General features: G+C 34.3%; 1 long non-coding RNA gene across 2 annotated transcripts; it reads right to left on the bottom strand.

The window, feature by feature from the left end:
- Window positions 1-479: 479 nt before the first annotated feature.
- On the bottom strand, window positions 480-8,689 carry LOC114074670. 2 transcript variants are annotated; one of them, XR_003575000.1, is made up of 4 exons: window positions 8,431-8,689; window positions 7,173-7,303; window positions 1,946-2,012; window positions 480-725 (listed from the first exon to the last, which is right to left on the bottom strand). It is a non-coding gene; the product is annotated as an uncharacterized LOC114074670 (long non-coding RNA). The 2 variants fall into 2 exon arrangements; XR_003574999.1 differs by having other exon boundaries at window positions 7,173-7,298.
- Window positions 8,690-8,975: the final 286 nt, after the last annotated feature.

Raw genomic sequence — 8,975 nt, 5'->3', positions numbered from 1 at the left:
CTGGAGTGTTCTTCTAATGTCATGTCATTGAGTGGGGGCTTGTTCTCCCAAGGTGAGTAAGCCAAACAGGGGTTGTCTCGAGAATCTTGAGGCACGACCTATGAATACCAAGAGAAAGGAGACTTTTCTAAGCATCACATAGCCTCTCATACATAAGTATGGCGTGCTTCACAATTATGAACAATACTCTACATTGACGTAGTTTAGTGGGACATCAATCCTAAAATTATTCAACCTTAAGCTCTGAAACAAAATTTTTCATGATTGGGGACCACCCCTAATCGTAACTGGCGTATTAGTGCACTTAGAGGCCTTAGACAAGCCATTAGTATACGTCCTCACTTCATAGGTAAGAAAAATGCGGTAAATTAGAAACTTTACATATGGAGTATACATTGACTTATAGATTATTCATATATAAAGTGCATATAGAATTCTCATTTTTCAACAGTATAAAATTCATTAACATAGTCTATTAATGTTTCATATATAACCATCTAATATCGGGATACAAAGTTTGGGACATAGCCCTTACATTATTACAATATGTCTCATATAGAACTTGCAATAAAGTCCCAAGTAAAAAATAAGACATTGTCTTAGACATATTCAATACTTGGATACAATAGTGGGATTTATCCTCAAACAGGAGGAATTACCAAAAACATGGAGAATCTTTTCCAAGCTTCTCGAAGGTGTACTTGAATCTTTTCAATGGCCTGAACCTACATAGTTGTAGAAATAGAGAGAATATGGATTATTAAAAACCTCATGTACTATGTATGGATATATGCAAGTAAAACCTTATGAAATATGCACAAAAGTACATTTAGTCTGAACATGCTAAGTACACTTTCGAAAGCCTTTATGAACATTCAAGCATATTCAAGCATATTCAATAACATAACAACAATGAACCATATCAATATTAATGTTCAAAAGTACATCTTAGAAGGCCATAACCCATAATTCATATTTAGCATACCTTTAATTAACATATCACAATACATTACTCGCAACCCCAATACAAGCCAACTAGTGTGATGTCTAAATGAAGCCCCATAACCACACATAAGCCATCTTAACTAGCAAAGAGACCCGAAGCATTGTATTTGCATCATATAACCTCATAACAAGTGTAGTCAAACATCATATAGAGAAATTTAGACCAACATCATCCATAACAAGTGAAACCATGATCATATAAGAACAACATCACATGCATTATCCATACATAAAGGACCTTCCTAGAACTCCCTTCAAGGCCCACTTGTGCAATGAATAGGTAATGTTTCATTCCCCTAACCATACTAAGTGATACCCCTTAAATAGTTCTAGTTAGTGTTCATTTTAGCATTATCGTTTATCATTCATTTTACTTTCGGGAAACTTTTCCATAACCAACAATTGATAACGTGAGCTAAACATAAAATCCGGTGTGATCCCCTCACACCGAAAGGTGAGAATCCTACTTGCCAAGGTAGGACATATATATCGTAATAGTATCTAGGTTAATCCATTAGTTAGTATTCCTATGGGGGCACATAGTTAAGTAACTATGAGGTTGTTACTAGAAACCAACTTTTTTGATAAGCAGCATTGTAATTGTACCTTCATGAGAATGTCGAGCGAAGCTTCCTCATGAACTGTCACTCCCTGCGCTACACGCGATTAAATAAACTGATGCATAAGATAAATAATGATAAAGATGAAAAGACGGGGAATACCTATATGCTAAAACTAAGATATATGAAAAACTGATGTTTTCAATACAAAGAAGTTATTAACTCAATACTAAGTTGAAACTAACTATGTTTGAAAATAGCCTCTAACTAACTAGAAATGTTGGGACTGTCCCAAGCTAAGTCTAGCAAAATATGAAACTAAAAGACTCAAAATATTGAAATAATTTCATGACTATTGTCCTCAAAGAATGAGAACTCACCACTGATTTTGTTGAAATGGAGATCAAGAATCGATCCAAGCATTATCTGGATGCTGAGAACCTGAACCTACATCACGCGAAGATGTAGCGCATGTATGCATTATTACTTGAAAGATACTGAGAATGTAGGATATAATAAAGCGAAATAAAGCATAATTGAACAAGCACAAAAGCAAGTATAGTATTCTGAACATGATATACTTAATTCTTATCTAACAAAGTGGAATGACCAAATTTATAACATTGCTGAGACTGAAGACTAATTGAACTGTAAATATAGTCAATGTAATAAAGTGTTTCTTAACTAGGGGAGCTAATAATAACCGATAATAAAACCACATGAGTTAAATATGGAGTCCGATGTATACGCCCCGCACAGAGGACCCAATCTACCCTGCCATAAGTATAAAGACATATTGGTGTGATCAATAAACTAATGCCCATATAGGGGACTTACAACCTACTTGGATACTAGTTCTGGGACTATTTGGATACGCTAAACCCCAGTCCAACTCGGTATTATGTTATTCCCAATGAAAAAAGTGATTAAGACATAACGAATGAATTTTAGTAAATACTGGATGGCTCAAAATTGAACATGCAAACTTAGAATGCAATAATTAATTTAATACTTATGCATTAATAACTGAGGGATGTATATCTGAAGTAACTGAAATATATGACCTAGCATGTGTAATTTAGGAACTAAAGAAATACATAGCTAGAGTTCTGAAATTCATGCGATAAACTGAATAATAATTTTACAATCTGATTTCGAACATACATCTAGCTAATTCATGATGATCTGTTGTAATTATAGAAACCTTAGGTTTAATCATGATTAAATAATCAAGAACTCACTGAAAATTAAGGATCTAATGGGTTAATGGAACCCACTAGTGAAGTCTCACATGTTTGGTGATGAAATCCACTGGGAAATATTTAGATTTCGGGGCTCAAACTTAGAGAAGTGTTATTGAGCTAGTGTTCTTGACCATTTTCTACTTTCTTTCTTCTAATTTTATAATTTTTTATTTATGATCTTGACTTAGGTAAGTTCTTGTTATGATTCTAGGCTTAAACTGACTAAAATGTAATGATTTAAGGCTTAAACAACGTGTCTTAGGGTTTAAACTATCAAGGAAGATACCAAAAGTCTCATGAAAATTTTGATGTCGGACCAAGGGACCAACAGGACTGACTCAACGGTCCATCGTTTAGGAAGTTTGGGTCTGCTCAACAAGCCTTTACTGAAACGGGCATACAGTTTTACTCTGTAATCGTATTTTGACAATATCGGTGGCTATTGAAAGACAATTCAATTATCTATCATAGCATAGGTCATAGGACATCTAATTCATTTGTTTATAATAGTTCTGACCATTTGATGTTTTTCCAATAGTATTTTCCCCGTGATTGGCTACTATCCTTCACCTGCGGTCAAACCTACGGAGCGTAGATTAAAAGAAGGTCCACTCTGGTCATCTGTCGTTCGTGTCAGAGGGTAGGTAGTAAGAGTCTCAATCCACATACACCATCGACGGAGAATAGTCTGATCTACGGACCGTCGGTCCGTCTGTGGATTTAGACTTAGTGGATTTGCTAAGCTAAATTTTAGGAGGGGCTGCATTGGCTATCTATGGACCTGCAATATGTGACGTAGATCATACTACAGTGCGTCGATGGTAACCATCGATTAGACTTGCATTTTTTCTGAAAATCTAATTTCTAGTATGTTTTGGATACGGGGTGTTACATTATCTGCCCCTTGGGAACATTCGTCCTTGAAAGAAGACTATACTAGCTAAAATAGAGGAAGGGAGCTGTAATCAATACTATTAAACTTTGAGGACTGAGTTATTGACTTGATTAAGTTTCAAGAACATGAAAATATGCTGAAAATGAAAGTACAGACTGAGGGAACATGATTCTAAGGCTGAATTCACGCATGAATGACTGAAAAACTGAAGAGAAACTATTACTTCAAGCTAGAGTGGAATAGAAAGGAAAGAGTTGAGGATACTTGGCTTTCATGGCTGCTTCTGCTACCCAAGTAGCTCCCTTTACGGACTGACTCCTCCACAAAACCTTGACTGAAGCTACTTCTTTGTTTCTCAATCTTCTAACTGACGGTCAAGAATCTAACTGGTACATCCTCATAAAAAAGACTATATTTCACCGCCACTCTCTCTAATGTAAGATTAGAGGCTAGGTCATCCATACACTTCTTCAAGAGCGAGATGTGGAAGACTTGTTGCGCTGCTACTAGTTCTGTTCGTAACTCTAACTCAAATGCCACCTTGTCAACTCTTTTCAAGATCTTGTAAGGTCCTACATATCTAGTACTGAGTTTCCCTTTCTTTTCATATCTCATCACCCCATTCATACTTAACACTTTAAGGAAAACCCAATCATCCACTAGGAACTCTAGTTTCCTTCTCCTTACATTTGCATAAGATTTCAAACGACTCTAGGCATTCTTAAGTGTAACTATAATGAGTTGCACTTTCTGTATAACATGAAGGACTAAATTTGTCCCTATCATAGCTGTTTCACCTACCTCAAACCAACCATCTGGAGATCTACATGTATGCCCATATAGTGCCTCAAAAGGGGCCAAATGAATGTTGCAATGGTAATTATTACTGTAGGTGAACTCAATAAGAAGAAGGTGATAATCCCATTTACCCTTTAAATCAATCACACAAGTTGTCAACATATCCTCTAAGGTCTAAATGGTACGCTCTGCCTGTCCATCCAGCTGCAGATGAAATGTTGTGCTAAGATTAACCTGAGTACCAAGACCCTTCTGAAATGAATTCCAGAAATAAGAGGTAAACTGAGGACCTCTAACACCATTCAAACTCGAAATTTCAGTAATGTACATCTTTGCATTTTCCTCTGCCGAATCTTTAGTCTTGACCGCCAAAAAGCGAGAAAATGTAGTCATCCTATCAACTATCACCCAAATGAGTAATGTTCTCTGTACGAGGAAACCTTTTATGAAATACATATTGATCACCTCCCACTTCAAAGTAGGAATGTTGATCTCTTGATTCATACCCCTGGTTTCTGATGTTCAACCTTGACTTGTTGACAATTGGGGCACTTACTCACAAAATCTGCTATATCTCCGTTCATGGCATTCCACCAATAGACTTCCCCCGATCGCAGTACATCTTTGTGGCACCTAGATGGATAGAGTATCTAGAGTTATGGGCTACAACAAGAAAATGATGTCTCAACTCACCCACATCAAGAACACACAATCTATTCTTGTAGTGAAGTACACCATTTCCCCCTTGGGAGAAAATCTCAACTCTCTGATTATGAACTATACCCTTAACTTTAATCTACGATTACTCAATTTAGTCAAATAATTTCTGGAAACAAACAATTAAAGGGGGGATTTTGTGTAACAAAAGTAATTAATTAAGTCTAAGTAAACAAGTAGCTAGTTCAAATATTTGATGTTTATCAAATGATGAGAGAAACTAGGGTGTAAGTGTTCCCCATAGGTTCATAATGTAGTAACCCTATCTATAACAACTCTTTCCTTGTATCTTGCGTGCAAAGTGGTAAGTTATGTATCCCTAATTCCTTGGTCCGGCAACTAGTGAATTTTACTCCGCACTTTTGTCCGGGTACGTGTGTATACTTTATTAAACCTTACGTTTTACCTCATATTAAGCATCATATTCGATGTATGACTTTTTTGTTACTTCGCACCAATCGACACTAGCCTATTAGATAGTGTATACTAAATCTACTTTGATAATTCTTTTCTTATTATCTACCTCCTTGGTCCAGCAAGTAGCAAAAAGGCGAGTTCTAATGTTGGGCACCGTTAAAGATACTTCTAAATGAAAGAATTATCAATACATGCACGACACTATTCTAGAATTATTATTTTAGCTAGTTCTACTTTGTTAATTACCCATGGTTCCAACAACCCTAGTTGTGGATTTAGTTACCCATGTTAAAAATTACTTAATTCATATTCATTATACAAGAATTCATGTACTTACTTAAACAAGTTTGAAGAAAATCCAGAAAATCACTTGAATTAATAAAAATATTGTAAGAATCGATTCCGCAAGAGTGAAGTATTTTCCAAAACCCAAAGTTCAACAATTATTCTTTCATTGATTTGAGAAAATTACTTAAAAACATATCTTATAAACTCTCTTAAAATCGATGTTCCATTTCTTAAACATATCTTATACTCTCTCTTAAAATCGATGTTTTATTTCTGTCAAAGCTCTTTTGGAAATCTCATTTTCCTCCAATTTTAAATGTAAAAACATTTATTCTTGGGAATACTTAGTTCCCATATAATCTTTGAAGAAATGACTTTAATCTTACTCTTTACTCAACTCAAAGTTTAAGTCTTAAAACATAGTTAAAACGTTTGTAAAAAACATCTTAAAATATGGTTCATGCCAAAGTATAGAGGTGAACTATTGAATTCAAGCTTTTAAATAACCATGAATAGAACTCAAACTTGGAACTCAAGAACATCAATGATACTACTCATTTCAAGAATGATCAAATAAGAGGGTTCATGCGCAATTATGAACATGAACTACTCAACTCAAGGACTCAAAGATAATTCTTCTCTCAAGACTATTCGACTTATGGGATTCATCCGAAATTATGGGCATGAACAATTCAACTCAACGACTTCATGGGTAACTTTTAATAGTTCCATGATTAGAATTATAATCTCAAAGGGGATTAGGAATTCATTACTCAAGGGTTAGAACTTGTAGATACTAACTCTCTCAATGATATTCAATTTACGAAGTGCATGCAAAATGTATGGGCATGAACAACTCGACATAAAGGTCTTAATAAATACAGGGAACTCAAGTATGCAAATCTGCTCATTCTCTTACTTACTTCCTCAAAACTTACTTCAAATCGATTGTTGATTCCAAAGGAATCACAATTGAACTCAATAGTTTTCTTGAACTCTACTCTTAACTCTCTCTAGAATGTATATCTCCTTCAAGGGTGTATTCATATTAATGTTGCAGCTAGGAAGAAGTGAAATGAATGAGAGTTGTTAAAATTAGCATATTGAGATATCAATCTGATAAAAGAGTTATTAAAATTAACATATTAGAAGATCAATCGGATGAATCTTGTTGATCAATCGTACAAAACTTGTTTAAAAGAAGCAAGAAGCCTACCACATAACAAACTAGCATCTAATATTCCTTACCAGCAAATGTGTGTAGATATGCATATGATATTGGTCCACCCTTGAAATTTGAATCTATAACGTTCTTTGACTCCTCCAACAAATTCAAAGCAAAAGCAAACCCCTTCATTTTTCGTTTGTTGATCTCTGAGCTTCACACAGAGAATAAAAGTTGAAGGAAAATGAATAGAAGTCCCATATCATGAATGAACTTACAACAGAAAATGAGATTTAAAACTATAACATGATGTTTGAAGCAAGGTAATAGCGTGAATAAAATTTCAGCAACAAATGAGATCTTATCCTATAACATCTACTTCATGGAGACTACAAATAGAATATATAGGAGGAGTGACCTTTGTTGATATGTCTACTCTGTTTTAATCTGTAAAACTTTTGAGATTCTAGGTAAGTTTTATTTACTCCGAAAAGAAGGTAACAAGCATCCCTCAACCATTCTCCAAAAATAGTCCTTAAACTTTGTTTAGCTAACACTACAAAGGATTATCTATTTGATTATTATCATTGCCTGATTTTTAAAGAAAGTATGAATAGAAATGATTTTCATAGAAAAGAAACATACAACTGTTTCAAACACATGAAAACTTAAAAATGGAAGACACAGGCCTATACAAGTTTAATATGCTAAAATAGAAGTTTTGCATGCGTGCTCTTCTAAATAGTGGGACGGAAGACAAACTTAATTCTTTATGAGTCCTCTAAGTTTTACAACTCTCAAGTCCCTAAGTCAATTCTCCCATGGGCATAGAATCAAATAACTAAAAAAATATGAAAGTACCATATCAACAAGCTTAGAAAAATGGGAAGATGAGTGAAAAACAAGTAAACAAATAGAATATTAAGTAGAAACGAGTAACCACGATGAAGTTAAAAAATAAACATTTTTATTTTAAGATATAGGATCCATATTATGTAATTCTAGAAACCGAAATAAATATACTATGAGCGAAATGACTGATACGCTAGCAAATGTTGAGGACCGACATAGGAGCAGAAAAAATGACTCATCAATGGACTGTTCCTCTTCAGTAGCAGACATTGAAAGTCTTAGTTGTTTACTTTTACCACAATATTCTCAACATCTTGCCATTCTTTTTGGCATCCTCCATTTGTAATTACTCACTCCATTTCGACAAGTAGCATACAACTCTAACATATTCATTGAAATATTATTTCTAACACAAAAGGAAAACTGACAAAAACGAGGAATAAATTCGTCCAACAGATTTGTCGAAAAAGAAAACCCCAAAGAAGATACCTTTCACCCGTTGCAAGAGAGTAAGCATGTCAAGTCTTGTTGCTTCCTGTCTATCTTCTGAGACGGGAAAAGTTAACAAGGGTTTGGCATTTAGGAATAGTAGAAATCATCTCAGCAAATTTGCAATCCCTCACTATCAAAGAGAAACTAAGAAAAAGATAAGTGGAAGCGGCGAATTTGACGTGATAGCCCTAAAAATTGGGGACGAATTTGGTGCGAGCAGAGCAGGGAATTGGAGAAAAAGGGAGAAGTGTTATATGGAAATCTCCGTTTTGACATTGGAGGAGCAATTATTTTGGGGTTGTTTTTAATTAATTTTATTTGTTTATTTTCTCCTTTTCTTATTATATTTTTAATTATCTATCCTAATATATTAAAATGATTCTTAATGAACAACATAGTAAAAACAAAATAAGTCGCTAACTATTATCAAAATTACATTATAGTTTTATTTAACTAACTCCTCACTATAATTTATATTACTTTAAAAACACGAAAGACCTTATAATATTGATTGAAATTTTTACTTCAGTTAAAAAATAACA

This window comes from Solanum pennellii, chromosome 11, assembly GCF_001406875.1.
Source record: "Solanum pennellii chromosome 11, SPENNV200".
In the NCBI taxonomy this organism is placed as follows: Eukaryota; Viridiplantae; Streptophyta; class Magnoliopsida; order Solanales; family Solanaceae; genus Solanum; species Solanum pennellii.
Note: the sequence above shows the minus strand (reverse complement) of the source record. Positions and strands in the feature narration are given on the sequence as shown.